The 19,380-nt window shown below is 40.1% G+C and overlaps 1 protein-coding gene and 1 non-coding gene across 2 annotated transcripts in view; one reads left to right on the forward strand and one right to left on the reverse strand.

Moving 5' to 3' along the window:
• Positions 1-19,380, reverse strand: part of LOC149089023 (transcription initiation protein SPT3 homolog) — a 203,024-nt gene that overhangs the window by 55,140 nt on the left and 128,504 nt on the right. The gene's annotated exons all lie outside the window — the stretch shown is intronic.
• On the forward strand, positions 12,671-12,744 carry TRNAT-GGU (transfer RNA threonine (anticodon GGU)). The gene has a single exon. It is a non-coding gene; the product is annotated as a tRNA-Thr (tRNA).

Genomic DNA, 19,380 nt, shown 5'->3' on the forward strand with positions numbered 1-19,380 from the left:
TTTAAAATATACCTCCATCCTAATATGTGTACATTCATCCGTCTTAACGAAACCCACAAACTTTTCTCCAACTCCCAACCCCATCTCGTCTGTAATCACCACAAAATTTGTAAATCGCGACAATTGTCCGGGGAAAATATGTTGTAAAAATTTTGTATGTTCAATTTTTTTTCTTTTTTGACACAAAATAAAGTGTTCCAGACTCTGCGACGAAGCTGGGCTGGAAGCAACGGAATAAGTCCAGTGGCAAAGTTCTGGCGTTCATTCATTCATATATGCTAACGAATACATATTCAGCTAACGAACATTCTCGATAATATGAATGCAGCACCAACATAAAATATCCGCGTCGTGAGCTAAATTTTCACACCAATCATCATCAGAACTACTGTCACTAAGGCCCCAATTAACTCATGTTTACCTCGAAATCTTTTTTGATGTACCTACACTTGTCTTTAGATGTACCTACACTTGTCTTTCTGAATTCTTTGAGCCATTTCATACAAACTGAAAGATTCAAAACAGACATAAAAAAAAGGTAACCTATGTTTTTAGAGCATGCGTTCTTTCAGTGCAAGGCTCTTAGCATCAAGCTGACAAAATCATAAATGGATAGGGATACTTTTGAACTCGATTGGGTTGTGTCAATACGAGCTTTATGGTAGACTAAAAGTGGTGTTGGTTGTATACCTAATGTGAAATAAAAAAGATTTTCGGCATATCTCATCTTCCTGTATATTCTCATTTACACAACTTTGAAGCTGTCCATTTAAGCCTTTGGTCAGTTTTGTCTTTTTTATAGCATTCCTTAGTGTTTTAAAAAACTTATATTTCACACTGGAAAGACGGACGGGGTCTGTGTGACCCTGAGCGCTCTTTTTGTTCCCATATCTCAAGAATTAACCAAAAGCTTTAAAATTTCTCGACTTTTCCTCCAATTGCTTTTAAAATATACCTCCATCCTATCCTTATCCTTATCATGTCCTTAGCGTACATTAAAACTTTTTTTCATTATCATTCTTAGCAACGGGCAACGGTGATAGTGATACGAACAGATATGCCCAGAAAGACGAAAGGTGGGTCACACTGACCCTCCCATATATTTTAGAACACGTTCGACATATAATACTACTAACATTGTCACAATTGATTTTGTAATACCCAAATTTTTCCGATAGTCTCTTTGTGCATGTAATACGGTGCAATCCCCATTCCTGAGACTTTCTATCTTCATTCTTATCTGCAGATGTCGGTCAGCAGGTATCTCAGTTTTTGTTGCCAAGTATTTTTGTCATTTTGTCCAATGAATTGTTTGTTCTGCAAAGTAGAAATATCCACGTGCTTAGGATTGATGGATGTAGAAATGGCAAAAAGATACAGATTTACCGAAAATAAAACCTTTAAGAAGTTGGCAAAGATTGTGTGTGAAAAAGCAGCAGTGCTGATGATGAGAATTCGGAGGAGAGATAGAATGAAAACTATCCGATGCAAAACCTTTTTGAAGTAAGCAACAATATTGATGACTAGCTTACCCGTCACGCGTTGCTGCGATCTCAGAAGAAACTCAAGGAAACTCGTTATGATAACATTCAATTTACATTTTGTCATTTTTATTGAAACTTATTCATTTTCATATGGAAAAAACTTCAGAGCGTCATTTTAATTCTATTTATTTATTAGAGTGCTTGTGGATACACGATATTTTTTGTTTTTCTGTCTGGTGCGTACACGAATAAATCGGAAGGTTTTCCGACGCGTGAGCTGGCCACATACAGTTGTCCATGGGAGAAGCACGGGTTCTCCTAATCTAGCCCACACACTTGCAGCGATTGCCCTTGTGCTTTGTTGATGGCCATTGCAAAAGCGAGTCGCACACTGTAAACGTTTCAATTCAAATGACATATCTGTTGGGATCATTGGAATACGTGGCAACAATACATCTTCATCCTTGAATTTGCCATTCAAAATTGTAGCTTCGATGACATTGTTCATCATCTTTTTCACCGAAAGTCGTGGTGGATTGATATTTCGGAGAAGAATGATAGGCACGCCAATTTTCAATGTTAAAATGTGCGGTGGCATACCTGGCAAATCGAGTGAATTCAAGAATTCCGTTGGGTAATTGACAACTTCGTCTAGATTCATCACAGTATCGATGGACTTATACGTTGTCGCTTCGCCTGGTATTTCGTTTTGAATACTGAAATTGATGGCATTGGCATCGTTGTTTGTAGCTGCTAATATAGCACGTGCACTGAGCCACTGATGATTTTTGTAATTCCACGCGATATTTGGGAAAACCTTTTGAATCAATTCGTCTTTGGTTGATGTCATCTTACAAAAGTTTGTTGGCAATGTGATACATTGTGTAGATCTGTCGATTGCCATCTACCCATTCCCAATATCCAGCAATTGTTTTGCGAAACGTTCGGCGGATGCATCATTTTGTAGTTGAACACGCATATTGGTTTTCAAAGTGAATTTCTTTACATGTCGCCATAGAACTGATGATTTGAGACATGCATGAGGTAACATCAGCGGATATTGAACGTGGTATGACTTGCAGAGTTTGTCGAAAATCACCAGACAATAAAATGAGTGCTCCACCGAAGGGCTGTCCACTTCCCCTCAAATCTTGCAGTGTACGATCAAGCGCTTCCAATGCTTTTTTGTGAGCCATTGTGCATTCGTCCCACATGATAAGTTCACATGTTTGGAGAACTTTGCCCATTCCGGAATATTTGGTGATATTGCATGTTGGCGTCTCAGCGGTTTTCAAATTCAACGGCAATTTCAGTTCTGAATGCGCTGTTCGACCACCATCCAAAAGTGTTGCCGCAATTCCAGATGATGCAATTGCCAGTGCAGTTTTAATCCGTGTTCGTATGGTTGCCAAAATGATTAAAATGAGAAAAGTTTTGCTTGCACCTCCGGGCGCATCTATGAAGTACAATCCGCCGCTTTGATTTGTAATTGCTTGCATGATTGTGTCATATACAATGCGTTGTTCTGGAACCAATTTCGGAAGATTCTTTTCAACAAATGTATCCAAATCATCGACATCGAAGTGTGTTTCACGTTGCAAATCACGATCATAAGCGTCATTTGCAGATTGATTTGGTGCACACATTCCCAACTGCACCAATCCTTTGTTAGCGATTGACAAACATATATCCTCGATCGAAACCAACGCCTCATTATACACATTTGGTGTGAATTGTATGTCCGGATTCGTTGCTCGCAAACGACGTAGGATGTCTTCACTCATGTAATCTTTGTATTTTTCCCAAAGATCTTTCGGATTGGATGGGAAACACGTTGTCAATATTATCGCTGCTTATTTGCTGTGGTTGAGCAGTATTCGATGCATCAGCGAGTGCTGTGTCCCAATGGGCATCGTTTTCAAGAAGATTTACGAGCTTACCCCCGGAGGTAGTAAATTGTAACACAATTGACACGTTTAAAAAGAAATACGATAAACATGTTGGGGTAAATCGAGAAGCTATCCATACTTAGAATAAGACAACCATAAGTATTCTTTATGGGCATTGTATAATATTTTATCATGTGTATATATTGTTTATAATTTGTGTTAATTGCATTTTTAATGGGGTTGCTGTATTTTTGAAACATATGACATCCATATTTTTATGGGCATCTTTTTATCAGCCACCTCGTTGGGCATTTTGCCTGTTGTGGCGTTGTATTTGTATTTAATTCTTGGCAAGCTTCTCGATAGGTCACACATACTGCCGCTGTGGTGGTCGAGTGGTCATAGTGACGAACTCGCATCGCGGGGACCCGGGTTCGAGCCCCACCGTCGCCACAGTGGTGGTCGGCTGAAGTTGGTTTTCTGTGGTTCCCAACTTCGAGGCGCAAATGCGAGCCGATCTCCCCGTTAAAAAGTCTCGCCACAGAGAGCAGCAGTCCTACAAACAGTACAAATATTCAGTCACTACACATCACTCACTTCACTTCTGAGATATAGATGGCAGCACTGAAAAATCATACACAACACTAGATACGCACTTACACTTCCGGCACAACTCACTAGGTAGTAAATTGCCTATGGCAATAGACCTGAGTCGTGCTCGGTTTGAAAGAAAAAAAAAAAAAAAGGTCACACATACTTCATCATTTACTGTTCTCAGTTCTTAGAAGGATTTCGGTCCACGTACGTTAACTGACAGTAATCGCAGGTAAAAACATTCTTGATTGTTTGGATGAACTGTATACAGACGGCCTAACGCGTCGGACGAATATAAATTCGGATGTCCTTCAACTGATTTGCCCTGTTTATGACGTTGAAATTTTTTCGCTGATGCATTTCATGAGTAGTATTTTGGCACTTCTGAGTAAAGTAGCATTCTCTTGCGAACAAATCATCCGTGCACAATGAGAAGAACGCAGTTAACGTTGTTTGCGGTGGCGAAAATGCCTTTGCATGTACATTTTCCGTTGTAAAATGCACTGCTGTGCATGAACAACTGTTGGATGACGTTCATGAATTGGAAATGAGAAAAGACGCCAAACAGCTTCATTGCTACTAATGTAGCGTCCCAATTGATATCGTTCGATTTCATCGATTGGTGCAAATGCATTTCCCTCTCCAAAAACTGCTATATCGCTTCCTTTGTTGACATATTTGCAAATGTATTTGATAGATTTCACTGAATTGCAATGCTCGACATTGATGTGTGCTTTGAACGTCTTTGAGAGTAATGGTGAATACGGCACAACCCAACGATTATCGACTTCAATTTCATTGTTGCGCACTTTTAGAATGATGAATTTGCCACCATCTTCAGTTGATCGTCGACGATATTGTGGATATCCATCATTTCCACTGATAGTTTCGGCGTGTAAGTCTCTTGGATAGCATTTCGTGCATTTTCCATCCTTCATGCACGGAGAATTGTTGTTGATCGCGCCACATGGACCATGAATCATGTTTTTGGTAACGACTTCGAATAAGCCTGGATCAATGGGGACATCTGGTATTTTTGCTGAGATGACTTCATCAATTTTGTCTGGTGTAATTTTGTCGATCAACCAAATCAAAATGTGTGCATGCGGTAATCCTCTTTTCTGCCATTCAATGGAATACATCCAACAGCGTGTCTCCCCAAAAACATGATGTATGACAATGAAATCCATCATAGATTTCAGTTTCTGTTTGAACACACGTGCGATAATGTCATGGCGATCCGAAGACGATTGTCCAGGCAACAGAAGTTCTTTAATTTCATCCCACGTAGGATTGCACTTGAATGTATGAAAAAATCTGGACGGCCGTATGCGCGAACATAAGTCATTGCATCTTGTGAGTATTCATGTATGTGCCGTGGGCTTCCTGTGAATGTAGCTGGCAGTATGACCATTTTTCCCAGTTCATTGGGATTACCATCAGTAGCAATTGCATCGCGTAAATGAATGTATTCTTCTGAGCGCAGTTCGGTTTGATTCAATCAAAGAAAGGGAAGTCGTTTGGTCTCGATTTTTGCATACATATCGACAATGTATTGATGGAACAATTGCCGACATTTCAAAATGTGATTGTCTGGGTTCTCACGAATCATCAATCGATATGAATAGTAATTCATGGCACTGACTTTCTTATTGGTCTCCTCATGTGTTTGTGAATTTCTCATTTTAATGTTGAAATGATATCCATCTTCTCCATCGCCAGAATAAAATTGGATATTGCAATGCATCGTATGAGCGATGAGTTTCGGAGACTCGCTGAACATTACCATCTCTGCGATGAAGAACTATATCACGCGAGTTAAATTCTTCGCCAACTATGACGATCGCCACTTCATTAATTGTTGGTGCGTTGTATTGTCTTTCGTGTTGGCCGGCTGGTGTTTTGTCAGCTCTAATGACAACAACGTAATCATCAGCTGGCATCCGCTCAAGGACCGTCCTGAACTGTCGAACTAATTCGTTGTGTGTTGATCAAATAAATTTTGAATGGCAGCAACAATTTCTCTATTAGTGTTGGTATTGAATCGACAACGTTGTTCAACTTGTTCATCAGTGGTTCCCATGAAATAAATTTGGAGAAATTTGTGATCTGAATCCGGCAGTGGTAGAAGTGATCCAGCACGATGATAAATTTGCCCTTGGACTTTGAACGTTGGCATGTAATTGTCACGTATGATTTTTGTCGGTGGAACGCAGCAAGATTCAAATCAGCGTGCAGTGTCCGTCTGGATAGAACATTGCGTTCTCGATTGGTTCCCAGTCTTGCTCTTCGTTGGTCAATTGTTTCATTCGAACGGGCTTGAGCAGTGCGTACTCGAATCTTGATTCTCGTTTTTGCTCGTTCGTTTGAGAAGAACGGGCTTGAGCAGTGAGTACTCGATCGGCTTTCAATCTTGATTCTCGTTGCTCGTTCGCTTGAGAAGAACAGGCTTGAGCAGTTTGTATTCGAACAGCTTCTAATCTTGCTTCCCGTTGTTCGTCTGTTTCTGAAGCTCGTAATGCCTTTTTCTTTCGTGCTTCAGATGTAGATCGACCAATCGATTTCCGTTTGGGGGGCATAACTGTTGACTATGTTCACAAATTCGCTGAAAACAAATAATCGCTAAAAAATCGAATAAATAAATTCGATGAATAAATAAATGGAAAAATTTATGGATATGCCACACAGTTCGTTATAATGATAACGAACATAATGATAGTAACATGATGAATGGGTCCTGGGCCCCCAATAATCTTTTTCGGAATGTTTATTTTGGTTACTGTGGTTCTCAAAAAATGCGTTTCAGACATATATGCCTTTACGATTGTTTGCCTCTTCTTTAATGCTGCCAGTATAACAGTTTATTCCTTTGTAATCGTTTGTCACTTTTCCAATCCTCCCAGTAACTGAAGGAAACTTGGGTAGCACGGGGTATTATTGCTAGATGAACATGATAGTCATAATTAATTATTACTCCTTTTATGTTTATAAACAAAATATTTATTGACACCTCAACTTGATTTCTTCGGAAGTTACTTTTTTCGTACTGATTATCTTATTGTTGTATCACCAAGCTCGATGATTTTTGTTATATTTTTAATATTTCTTTTTTTTTAATAAATCAATATGTATATAATACATAATAATCAAATATAATATATAAAACATAATAATCAAATATAATATATAAAACATAATAATCAAATATAATATATAAAACATAATAATCAAATATAATATATAAAACATAATAATCAAATATAATATATAAAACATAATAATCAAATATAATATATAAAACATAATAATCAAATATAATATATAAATCAATAAAAAAATGATTTAAAACGGTTAAATAATGATTATAAAAATAAAACATATAAATCGATGTTGTCTAGCACCCGCTACACAACTATGCCAGGAACCTTCGACACGCGCACCACCTATCGTAGGATAGATATACTATGCCAGAAACCTTCCCGGGAGTGTACTCAACAACTTCCCAAAGTTTCATGGCGATCGGATGAATAGTGTAGTAATGCATAAAGGACAGACAGACATACATTCGTTTTTATATATATAGATGAATGTGCGAATCAGAATGAAATTATACCTCCAAAAATGCCTCAGCCGATGCAAAATGAAATGCTACTAGAAACAATTAATGCAAACCACATAACATTGAACATAACATTGAAAACCTAGAACTACACCGAAACGTCAACTGATTTCCATAAATATCAAAGATCTTAGTAATATCCCGTTATCGGTAGCGAAGAAACTACTGCAGGTGAAAGTGTAAGAAATATCGTGGGACGTTCCTTGTCAACAGAACGTCAAGGACTCCAAAATGGTTTACGGAAAATTCACCGGTTCCATGCAATTCACCACTAGGAAAATTCACCGCTAGGAAAATTCACCGACAACAGTTCGATGCGAGTCAGAAAGCGATGGATTGAGTTACTGAGTCAGTCAGCGAGGGAGTGAGCGATTGAGTTACTGAGTCAGTGAGCGATTGAGTTACTGAGTGAGTGACCGAGCTATTGAGTGAGTGACCGAGCTACTGAGTGGATGAGTGATCTAGTAAGTAAGTGAGTGAGTGAACTACTGAGTGGATGAGTGACCCAGTGCGTAAGTGAGTGAGTGGCCTAGTCAGTGACCCTAAAGATATGGCGGAAAGTTTTAATAATGACTTTATTAGAAAAAATATTGAGATGATACAGAAGAAATTACAAATTTCTGTTGCACAATACAAGAAAGTATATTCAATAATTCCATTAACTCTATGTTTCTATGTTTTACTCAGAAGCTTCTAACGAAACGTTAAAAGGAATAATAACAGAGAATTAAAAGACAATAAAGTAAGTGGATACGCGATGAATTGCCTTCCTAAAATGCGTAAAATCATCTTCTGTTATCACTTTGATATTATAAAAAACATTGTTGATCATCAGTAAGAAATGGATTATTTTTTTATGATGAACTAGCTGTTACCAGCGACTTCATCGGTGTGGATTTTGCAATCTCAAATGAACTAAGCGATGATTTCCTCCCATACCACTTTAACACCTCATGATCCCCATGGGTGATGAACTTTCATAAATCCCGTTTTATTGCGTGTCTACATCTATAATAACTGTATATAAAATAGCATGTCCTGACACTCATTCATCATTGCCGAGCCAAAACCGCTGAAGCTATAAATATCAAATTTTGTGAATAGTTTTGTTTCACGACGTGAAGGTTCACTAAGGAAGGTTTTTCCATATTCGACTCCTAGGGGGGGGGGGAAGTTCAATAATGGAGTTGGTCATATGTTGGAATCACGCCGAGCCGAAACCGCTGAAGCTATAAATATGCCATTAGGTCGATATTGTAATATATACAATATAACATACAACAATCAGATTTTTTAATCATTTGTGACACTTCTAGATCAAAACTAATTCACTCACTTACTCACTAGGTCACTCGTTCAATCACTTACTCACTAGGTCATTCGTTCAATCACTTAATCACTAGGTCACTCGTTCAATCACTTACTCACTAGGTCACTCGTTCAATCACTTACTCACTCACTCGGTCACTCACTCACATACTCACTAGGTCAATCACTTAATCACTCTCACTCGCTCAATCACTTAATCACTCTCACTCGCTCAATCACTTAATCACTCACTCGCTCAATCACTAGGTCACTCACTCACTCATTCAATTACTAGGTCACTCACTCACTCATTCAATTACTAGGTCACTCACTCAATTACTAGGTCACTCACTCAATTACTAGGTCACTCACTCAATTACTAGGTCACTCATTCAATTACTAGGTCACTTACTCACTCACATACTCATTAGGTCCCTCACTCACATACTCATTAGGTCCCTCACTCACATACTCATTAGGTCACTCCCTCACTGACTCAGTAACTCAACTGCTCACTCCCACGCTAACTGACTCGCATCGAACTGTTGACGGTGAATTGCTGGCAGTGAATTTTCCGGACACGCTCCAAAATATTTTACGAGAAACCTATTGCTAATACAGATACCGATGCCACATCACTGAAATATTATACCATGCTGTAAAATATTAAAATTTTCAAAAATTGCCGGAAAAAGCAAAGGGGTCACACAGACCCCTTCCCGTCTTTTTAATACAAGGGGCTTGCTTTGCTTAGCCAAAGTCATATCATTCTTTTCAAGCATAGTGTGGATATGAATCATCGATGGACTCAACACTCAAAGGAGGTACAAATCTCAGGAACGCAATACCCCAGAATGATTCGCTGCAGACCAACGCGTCCCAATGGCTTCGCGATGTAAGTTAATAAGGTTCTCGACATGAGATGACATCTTCATTCGACTCTTGCTCGAACTATTGATAAGGAAAGAGACCCGCTAACGGGATTGTCACCTACAAGACGTCGTTAACGCTCCGACGAGCCAATCAAGCCGAAAAACAATTCCCCATTTCCCAGCAAAATTATTAAACCAATACCGGGGGAGAGAGACAGAGAGAACATAATGCCGCGTGTGTGGTGATAAGGTTATTTAGCCTCGGCCTCTTTAATTTGCTTTCTACCCCGATTCCTCCACGATCATCGATTCAACCCCCCTCCCCCCCATCTATCCGAAATCCACCGCCACTAAATCCACGGAGGATCAACATCTTCCGGAATCACCTGTCCGTTACTTCCAATTCTCAATTTAGCCATCATACTCTCCGTCGCAATGAGGGGTCGAAGAGAAAATGAGGAGAAGGATGAGAAGCTGAGCCTTTTAAAATGGCTTCGAACCACGGAGAAAATAAAAGGCCGACCAACTAATACTGGAAGAGGAAGGATAGAGTGAGCGGAAGAAGGGTGGCCGTACGGTCAATAGAAGTCAAGGAAAGAGAGCCATTCTTCCGCACGGCATCCGCCTAATGCCCCATTAAGCCACAATCTTCAAGATCCAGGTTGCATGTCAGACCGGGAGGCGTACAACCCTCTGCGCTCACGCAACTTCCTACTTATACTTCCCAGCACCGTCATCTCATCAGCGGTTAACCCAAAGGTATCGGATCTATAACCAGGTTACCCCAACTCATTACGGACATCCAGGAAACTACTCAATACCTGGATCAAGAGAGAGAGAGAGAGGTAGCACAAGAGGAATAAAATAGCGAGAAGGAAACTCGGATCGATTCAAGACAGGAATCCCGATGTGGGGGGAAGAAACATTTCCGTTGCTTCAGAGGAGAAAGCGATGCTTTCCCCCACACTACAATCTCTCATAGCTCATTAGATCTGCATACACGCACTGTCGGATCAGGGAGCCGGGAATAGCTTTGAATCTTACCTTTAACCCCCCCCCCTAATAAATCGATGTTGCTACGTGTACAGTCAAGTCTAGGATCGGATTCCGAACTCCCAATCACGGTGTTCAAGTTTCAGAACCGAGTCAGATGGTGGTACGAGAAGGAAACGGCACAAAGGCAATTTCACGAGCTCTCGAAGACCAAGAGCCACCACCTTCCCCTTTCCAATGCGTACTTATTTCGGATGACTTGTCGCGAATCCTTTATTAAGAAAGTGACATATTTGATTAAAGACCTCGTGGAGGAGAACCGGGTAATGATTCATTTTCTAGGATTCATCCGGCTCGGCGATTGCATCAGAACTCGGAAAGTAGGAACAGGTTTGCATGTTAAGTAGAGAATTGCTGAGGATATTTATTTCTGCGTTATACTCATATTTACGACGGGAAATGAAACGAAGGCGAAAACCCCTGAATAAAAAACCGAATCTTCGCAAAACTTCGATAAAACCAACTTTTGACTTTCTTTTCTTTGACTTGACTTTTCTAAAACATCAAATTGCAGTATTATCCCTCCTAAAAGTTGCCTGTTTCACAATAATACTAATTAAAAAAACAACATATCAATATTTACATTTGATTAGGAACAAATGTAACAGCAAATGTTATTATCTCTTTTATCCAAAACAATGAATGAACATTCAACCGTTTAATTTTGAGATTACTGCATTAGCCAGCATGCCGGAAAATAAGAGTTACAGAGTCAGAGCAATTTCAAAATATCTAGACTCTAAGAATCAATTGAAGTGACCGACTTGAACCTTCTTTCGTTGCATCTTAAGGTCCTATCTGTTTTATTAACTTCATTCACGTAAATCGAGCGCCAAGGTTTTTCCCCCACCGCAATTTTGATTTCGCATTCATTATCGTAGCTATACTATAGATTAAATTAAGAACTCTAACGCAATTTGATGATCCAATTTGAAACATGCAAAGCGAGCTGCAAAGTATTTTTTTATTCCTCGATCAGGTGTGCGTGCAAGATCAGATTGAGCAGGGCAGCAACGAGATACTTTGTCAGCCAAAGCAAACACTCATTTTGGCATCCCCGTGTAACATAGGAGCAGTTAAAGTGTGGATTCGGCCCCTCAACCTTTAGCTCATCACCCAGGAAATCAAACCCACCTGCTTCCCCAATTACGACACTGCGATTGAGTAGTGTGATTTTTCAGCATGCAAAAAATGTTGCGAAATATTCTGAAATGGAAAACAATGGCTAGTCGATTGGACAAAGAAAGAAAACTGATGACCGATGAAATACTAAGAACCCTGTGAAACAAATGCAAAATCAAATATTTGTGGAGAGAATAGCTTGCAAATGATACAATTTCACGAAATCAGAAAAAAAAAAAACAGATCTACACCATAGCTTATGATAATAAATAAAAGACTGCTTTAGAGAATTATTTTTCTGGCCTTGTGAGTTGGAAAAAAAGAGGTAAAAGATGACGACATTAATTACAACGAAAATTCAGGCCTAACTGGAGAAAAAAAAGTAAAATTAATTGCTGCGTGTATCTCAGCACAATTTCTAAATTTGTGAAATAAAGTGTGAATGTTTGATTTTTATCAAACGTTTGGTAATGTTCGAAATGCAAAAAAAATTAATTTGCTTAAACTTGATATTAATATATTGAATGTACTTAGTGATATAGATGGCTTCTTTCTCAGCCAGAGATATCAAGGAAACAGTTATTTTCCTTATTGGCTGAGAAAGAAGCCATCTATATCTCTCTAAACCGTCCCACCCGGGGGGCCATTTCCTGAAGTTAAGAGAGGCTACTAATGCCTCTACTTCAGCACCTCACGACAATGCGTGAAATTAGGAAGGCAGATTCATGTGTCTCCAGTGGTGTAGATGGTAGCATGCTTGCCCGGTATGCAAGAGGGCCCGGGTTCGAGTCCCGGCGGAGACGTGATGACTTTTCTTTCCGAGCTCACCTCAGGGTAATATCCGGAAAATAACTGTTTCCTTGGTACTCAGTGATATCCTTGAAAAATTTCCCTTTTCCCCTAACAGGCTCCAACATTCAAAAATTTGGTATCTAAATTGAAAGAAAGTAAACTAGAGTGAATGAATAGCTGTAGAACAGATAGCAGTAAGAATACAAAGAGGAAAAGAAAATGAGTGATATCACTCAGAAGAAAGGAACATGTCAACTCCCAACCACGGTTTTTTACAATTTATTGAAGAAATATAAATATTTTTAAAACATTTCCCTGATTTCCCAGATTGTAGGAACCCTGCATTAGATCTGCATACACGCACTGTCGGATCGGCGGGGGGGAATAGCTTTGCATCTTACCCTCCCCCCCCCCCTCCCTGATAAATCGATGCAGTTACGTGTACAGTCAAGTTTAGGATCGGATTCCGAACTCCCAATCACGGTGTTCAAGTTTCAGAACGAGTCAGATGGTGGTGCGAGAAGGAAACGGCACAAATACAATTTCACGAGCTCTCGACGACCAAATGGGCCACCACCTTCTCCCTTTCCAGTACTTATTTCGGATGATTTGTCGCGAATCCTTCATTAAGAAAGAGGCATATTTGATTGAAGACCGCGTGGCAGGGAACCGGGTAATGATTCATTTTTTAGGGTTCATCCGGCTCTTAGAGTCAAGTAGGAACAGGTTTTCATGTCAAATAGAGAATCATAGAGGATATTTGTTTCGGCATTACATACAATTTACGCTGGGAAATCAAACAGAGGCCAGCACTCCCAAACACTCCTAAATCACAACCGAATTTTCGGGAAACTTCGATAAACCTGTGTTTTCAATGCCCCTAAACTGGTTCGCACCTAAGGTCCGTCAAGAGAAAATCGATGATTTTAACTGATTTCTGATTTAAACTTCTTCAAAAACACATGGTTTCAAAAATTTCGCGACCGATTCACTATCTTGCTAAATTAAATTTCATTGACTGGAATAGAAAAGAATACGAGCGCGTTTTAAATAGCTTCACCGCACGAAGTGTATGCTCACGGTAAAAGTAACTTCCCAATTCAATCTTGCGATGGCCCGATGTAACTTAACTCCCTATAATAAAACGACGAATCTCTCCACTAGTTGTACGAAGTACAATGACTGGATACCAAGAGACGATAATTAGGAAAGAAAAGTCACATTTTCTCATTTTCCTCAGTGGGGGAATCGACCCACCAACTGGGCGCGTGCTCTATCATTAAGCTACACAGAAGACAGACATTTTCTTTCTTTAGAACAATATGTTCCCTAGGCAAACCCGTCATTTAGGGGGGGGGGGCAGGGGAGGCCGTTGTTCCCCCTGGCTTTTGAAAATACACTAAAAATGGTATATATACATACACTGAAGAGCCAAAAAAACTGGTCACCCGCCTAATACCGTGTAGGGCACCCGCGAGCCCGCAGAAGTGCCGCAACACGACGGGGCATGGACTCGACTAATGTCTGAAGTAGTGCTGGAGGTAATTGACACCATGAATCCTGCAAGGCTGTCCATAAATCCGTAGGAGTAAGAGGTGGTGGAGATCTCTTCTGAACAGCACGTTGCAAGGCATCCCAGATATGTTCAATAATGTTCATGTCTGGGGATTTTGGTGGCGAGCGGAAGTGTCTAAAGTCAGAAGAGTGTTCCTGGAGCCACTTTGTAGCAATTCTGGACGTGTGGGGTGTCGCATTGTCCTGCTGAAATTGTCCAAGTCCGTCGGAATGCACAATGGACATGAATGGGTGCAGGTGATCAGACAGGATGCTTACATGCCCGTCAGAGTCGTATCTATTCGTATCAGGAGTCCCATATCACGCCAACTGCACACACCCCATACCATCACAGAGCCTCCACCAGCTTGAACAGTCCCCTGTTGACATGTAGGGTCCATGGATTCATGAGGTTGTCTCCATACCTGTACACGTCCATCAGCTCGAAGCAATTGGAACCGAGACTCGTCAGACCAGGCAACGTGTTTCCAGTCCTCAACAGTCCAATGTCGGTGTTGTCGGGCCCAGGTGAGGCGTAAAGCTTTGTGTCGTGCAGTCATCAAGGGTACACGAGTGGGCCTTCGGCTCCGAAAGCCCAAATCGATGATGTTTCGTTGAATGGTTCGCACGCTGACACTTGTTGATGGCCCAGCATTGAAATCTGCAGCAATTTGCGGAAGGGTTGCACGTCTGTCACGTTTAATGATTCTCGTCAGTCCCGTTCTTGCATGATCTTTTTCCGGCCGCAGCGATGTCGTAGATTTAATTTTTTACCGGATTCCCGATATTCACGGTACACTCGTGAAATGGTCGTACGTGAAAATCCAAATTTCATCGCTACCTCGGAGATGCTATGTCCCATCTCTCGTGCGCAGACTATAACGCCACGTTCAAATTCACTTAAATCTCGATAACCTGCCATTGTAGCAGCAGTAACCGATCTAACAACTATGCCAGGCACTTGTTGTGTTATATAGGCGTTGCCGACTCTGATTGGTTCCATATCTCTTTATTTGCATACGCATGCCTGTATCAGTTTTTTTGGCTCTTCAGTTTATATATACAGAATGAACCGATCACGTCCAGGCTCTATCGCTATTGCAATTTAAGCACAGTGGTCATAAGACCGCGGACGTACCGGGAAAACCTTCTGGTGTATCAGCCAAGTGAAGCCACCCCAAGCCAACGCAACTCCCCAGGGCGCCCCTCACCAACTCTCACGTCACCCTGCCTCCTTCACATTCCCAACCCAACAATATAGCCCAGCATCTCCACCCGGCACCACCAGGACGTTCGCGCCCCCAACCCCAACTAAACATCCTCAGCCAAGTCCCACAACAGCCACCTCCCGACCACCGAAAAACCCACATCACTCCCCACGACCGGATTCTCCGGCCCCCAGAACCATCCCGCCCTTCCGGAGCTTCATTGTAAGTCAAAACAATAAATAGTTACACACAAAACATATTTGCAGACACCTGAATGCTTCACGACACTGGCCTTTACGGCGCATTCGTTTCGCTGTAATATCAATTCTCAACAGTTACTCAGATATTCACAGCATTGAGTGTAGGGCCCTTATTCCTCGAGGAAATGTTTGTCCCCCCCCCCCGGAAAAAGTTGAAATGACGGCCCTGTGTGTCCCTAGGACTGAACGGGACAAATTAGGAGAGGTTGGTGGTTCGATTCCCCACAGAGGAATGTGACTTTTCTTTCCTAATTATCTTCGCTTGGTATCTAGTCATTGTATTTCGTATAAGTCCTTATAGTTCGAGAGCAAAGTGGAACTTACTGAAAAACCAAAAAAGTGTGTGCTAAACCACTAGCAAGCTAGGTATTTACCAGGGCTGGACAAATCTCCAAAAATTTACACACCCGGTCGAGAATGCGACTTAAAATAATACATTCCGAATCACGATATTTTACACGCCCGAAAAATATTGCTAATTGTTATATTACTGGATCTACTTATTTCATTGTAAAAAATCGTTCCTCGTTGTTACACACACACAAGAACCCACAAAATAGCTTCACGTAATATTTATTCACATAATCCTTTTTTTTTTCCTTTTTCCTTAAAAAAGTCATAATGAATATACACATATATTTTTAATATAAATCATCATCTGAATCTGCCTCATCACTACTGTGACGGTTGATAAGATGAAAACCAGCACGGTGTTTCCCAATCTTATTTGTTTTACCACCCCTTGACAAAATGACCTTCTTTCATGTCTCCCCCCCCCCCCCGTGGTCATTCTACTAATTCGGGGTCAAATCTATAAATTTTTTTCGGATATCGATGATAATTCTCACAGATTGATGTGGTCACTAACTGAAAAATCTAAGCTCAGTCAATTATAATTTTCAGCACGGTTGGTGTCTTTAAAGAAATTGGTAAGCTACTGCACACTTCCCTCATGGAATCATAGCCGATTTACTGTCCAGGACAGCACTTGGGCAAGTGCGAGGGACGCACCTGCCCAATTATTAGTTTCTATTATTATTTTTCTGTTATTATTGTAATATACTTAACCATTGTAAAGTCTAGAATTGGTATGTGCAATTTCGCTATCATGTGGCGGAACAGGTCTCTTTGTTAACAACGTACTTTGGTATTCAGCAAGCAAGCAGTTTTGCATCAGAGATCATTCAAGTATTACGTCAGCATCGATGGGGGAGGGGGGGTTCCGATTTGCTGACTTTTGATGAGAATGGGGGGAAAGGGGGGTTTGGATGATGCTTACGTCATCAACCCCCCTTTGTGAAGATATGAAATATTCCTAATGGCATCTTATTCGGTGCGCCAAAAACGGAAAAAAAACCTTTCGATAGTTATTGGACACCTGAACTAACATTCTTCCTATTGACAAGTCCCCTACAGAGCCACTTTGGTGATCTCTAAATGTTTCACGGATCCTTCACGTGCTCAGGAAATGTGTCCGGGCTGCTTAAGTGCTATGGGAATGTTTCCGCCGCTTACGTGCTCTGGAACTGTGCCACGTATCACTCAAGTGATCCGTAATTATGCCACGGATCAGTTAAGTAATTTGGGATTGTCCCGCGGATAACTTGAGTGATATATAACCGCACTGGGGGCCCGTTTAACTGATCTAAAACTGTGCCACATGTCACTCAAGGGATCTATTTATGTGCCACGGATCGTTTCAGTGTTCTGGAACTGTGTTCGGGTTATTTAAGTGATCTTTGAATGTGAAAGTGATCTTTGAATGTGAAAGTGATCTTTGAATGTGAAAGTGATCTTTGAGGTCTACTCCAGTGATCTGAAAATGTGTCACGGGCCACTTAAATGCTCTGGAATTGTGCCACGGGTCATTTAAGTAAATGTGTCGCTTAGTTCATTTTTACAAAATTGGGTTTAAAGAGGCCACATTTTGTCCGCGGGTCAAGGGTTTGTCATATATAGCTCAAAGGGTGGGTCGCAATGAATTTCTTAAAGAGAAATTTTGAGTTTTTACCCTTCAAATAGCATTGAAATTAACAGAAATTGATTAAAAAAATATATAAAGGTATTTTCTTCCGAAATTTCAATTTAAAAAAATATTTTTTTCATTATATAAAATTTTTTTTTTCGTCTGGGGGAAGCGCACGAGCCCCCTATGCCCCCCATCCCGCGTACGTTTCTGATCTCATCAATATGTGTTAGGAGGTAGGGGGCAGTGCCAACGGAATTTTGCTGACAAGGGGGAGAGGGGGTCAAAAATGGCTAAAACTTTGCTGACATAATACTTGAACGGCCCCTGATCGATCCAGTGTTATGTATATCTCACTGTAAGAACAGTATTAAATTATCTGTTATTAATAGCACTAGACCAATTCCTAAGACTTCCAACTCTCCGAAAAACTCTCCGGATTTGGTCTGGCAATGCAAGATTTTTTACACGTTTACAGGGTTTCCGGATTTTACTTACACATTTCCGGGTTTGATGAAGAGAAAAGAAATCGAAGAAAAATTTAAAAAAAATCAAATTATAATTTTCGGGTTAAAAAATAATCAAAATTCTTATTAAATAATCCAAATATTCTTCGGTAAACAGATCTTCAAACACGGTTTATGCACAGGAATATATGGTAGTAGGGTGATTTTAGCGGTTTTGGTGCACAATAGGACTGCGCATTTGCTGCGCATCAAACAATAGGGCTCCCCACTTGCTGCGCATCAAACAATAGGGCTCCCCACTTGCTGCGCATCAAACAAATGGGTGCTTCGCACTTGTTGAGGCTCGCTAGATGGCGCTTCCTATGACGTCATTCCTAAATTATCGTTCTTGCCTATGATGTCATTCCCAAATTATCGTTTTTCAGGGGGGTCATTCCTAAATTAAACTTTATTTCCCAAGTGATGATTTTTTTCAGGGAACATTCCTAAATTAAACTTTTGAATTCATTTTCTGACTTAGAAAAAATTTGCTCCTAAATTAAACTTTATTTCCTGACTTGTTTTTTTTTTTGGAGGGATGCTCCTAAATTTTTTTTTTCCATCCCAAGTGATGAGATTATTTCAAAGAGGGGTCATTCCTAAATTAATCTTTTCTTCCACAAATTATTGTTTTTTTACTGACTTAGTTATTTTTCTAATGATTTTTTTTTTTCATTCCTAAATTAAACTTTTGAATTCATTTTCTGACTTAGAAAAAATTTGCTCCTAAATTAAACTTTATTTTCTGACTTGGTTTTTTTTTTTTTCTCAACACCCTGGGAAATTTAAAGTTCATTACCGTTCTTTCAACTCTTTCCCAAATTATCGTTTATTTTCTGACTTCCCAAGTGATGAGATTATTTCAAAGAGGGGTCATTCCTAAATTAAACTTTATTTTCTGACTTTGTTATTTTTTGGAGGGATGCATTTTCTAACTTAATTTTTTTCTATCCCAAGATTTTCCCATAACGTCACTTCGAAGATATCACCAAAGAGAAGGATCTTTCCCAAATTATCGTTTAATTTCAGACTTTTTTTTTTTTTTCTAACTTGGGGATCTTTCCTACATTAAACTTTATTTTCTGATGATTTTTTCATTCCTAAATTAAACTTTATTTTCTAAACTAAACAAAGATGAATCGTTTCATTAATT

This window comes from Pholcus phalangioides, unplaced genomic scaffold, assembly GCF_987345545.1.
Source record: "Pholcus phalangioides strain wild (caught in Gottingen) unplaced genomic scaffold, Ppha-v1.0 ptg000002l_1, whole genome shotgun sequence".
Lineage (NCBI taxonomy): Eukaryota > Metazoa > Arthropoda > Arachnida > Araneae > Pholcidae > Pholcus > Pholcus phalangioides.